Here is a 2,000-nt window from a genome sequence, read left to right as displayed (position 1 = left end):
GATTTTTGATAAAGGAGCTAAAAGTATTCAATGGAAGAAAGAAAGCATCTTCAACAAATGGTGCTGGCAGAACTGGTTGTCAACCTGTAGAAGAATGAAAATAGATCCATATCTATCGCCGTGCACAAAACTCAAGTCCAAATGGATTAAAGACCTCAATATCAGGCTAAACACACTGAACCTGATAGAAGAGAAAGTGGGAAGTACTCTACAACACATGGGCACAGGAGATCACTTCCTACATATATCCCCAGCAGCACGGACATTACGGACAACATTGAATAAATGGGACCTCCTGAAACTGAGAAGCTTCTGTAAAGCAAAGGACACTGTCACTAAAACAAAAAGGCAACCCACTGACTGGGAGAAGATCTTCACCAACCTCGCAACAGACAAAGGTCTGATCTCCAAAATATATAAAGAACTCAAGAAACTAGACTTTAAAATGCTAATTAACCCAATTAAAAAATGGGGCACTGAACTGAACAGAGATCTCTCAACAGAAGAAGTTCAAATGGCCAAAAGACACTTAAGGTCATACTCAACCTCCTTGTTGATCAGGGAAATGCAAATGAAAACTACTTTGTGGTACCATCTTACACCTGTCAGAATGGCTAAAATCAAAAACACCAATGATAGCCTTTGCTGGAGACGTTGTGGAGTAAGGGGCACACTCATCCATTGCTGGTGGAAATGCAAACTTGTGCAACCACTTTGGAAATCAGTGTGGTGATTTCTCAGGAAATTCGGGATCAACCTACCCCAGGACCCAGAAATACCATTCTTGGGAATATACCCAAGAGTGCCCTATCATATTACAAAAGCATTTGTTCAACTATGTTCATAGCAGCATTATTTGTAATAGCCAGAACTGGAAACAACCTAGATGCCCTTCAATGGAAGAATGGATGAAAAAAGTGTGGAATATATACATATTAGAGTACTACTCAGCAGGAAAAAAAAAACAATGACTTTGTGAATTTTGCATGTAAATGGATGGAAATGGAAAACACTATTCTGAGTGAGGTATCTCAGACCCAAAAAGATGAACATGGGATGTACTCACTCATAATTGGTCTCTAGCCACAAATAAAGGACATTGAGCATATAATTTGTGATCCTAGAGAAGCTAAATAAGAAGGTGAACCCAAAGAAAATCATATAGGCATCTGCCCGGATATGGGAAGTAGACAAGACTGCAGGGCAAAAACTGGGAACTTGGGGGTGAAGTGGCATGGGGCTTAGGGGAAATGGGGTGAGAAACGTGAGAAGGGGAGGATGGGGGGAGATTGGGGGAATGGGATGGTTGGGATAAAGGAAGGGTGGATACAGGAACAGAGAAATATATATCCTAATTAAGGGAACCACTTTAGTGTTGGCAAGAGACTTGACTCTAGAGGGGCTCGCAGGTGTCCAGGGAGATGTCCCCAGATAGTACCTTGGGCAACTGAGGAGTGGGAACCTGAAATGACCCTATCCTATAGTCATACTAATGAATATCTTACATATCACCTTAGAACCTTCATTTGGCGATGGATCGAGATAGAGACAGAGACCCAAATTGGAGCACCGGACTGAGCTCTTAAGATCCAAATGAGGAGCAGAAGGAGGGAGAACATGAGCAAGGAAGTCAGGACCACGAGGGGTGCACCCACCCACTGTGACAGTGGAACTGTTCTATTGGGAGCTCACCAAGGCCAGCGGGACTGGAACTGAATAAGCATGGGATGAGACCGGACTTTCTGAACATGGCAGACAATGAAGGCTGATGAGAAGCCAAGGACAATGGCACTAGGTTTCGATCCTAATACATGAACTGGCTTGGTGGGAGCCTAGCCTGTTCGGATGCTCACCTTCCTGGACCTGGATAGAAGTGCGAGAACCTTGGACTTCCCGCAGGGCAGGGAATCTGGACTGCTCTTCATTCTTGAGAGGAAGGGGGAATGGAGTAGGGGGAAGGGGGAGAGGGGGAGGGGAGTGGGGTAAGGGTGATGGGTGGG

The sequence above is a fragment of the Alexandromys fortis genome, unplaced genomic scaffold, assembly GCF_014885135.2.
Source record: "Alexandromys fortis isolate MF-2015 unplaced genomic scaffold, M_Fortis_MF-2015_v1.1 scaffold_40, whole genome shotgun sequence".
NCBI lineage: Eukaryota > Metazoa > Chordata > Mammalia > Rodentia > Cricetidae > Alexandromys > Alexandromys fortis.
The sequence above is the reverse complement of the archived record's forward strand: the minus strand, read 5'-3'. Positions refer to the sequence as shown.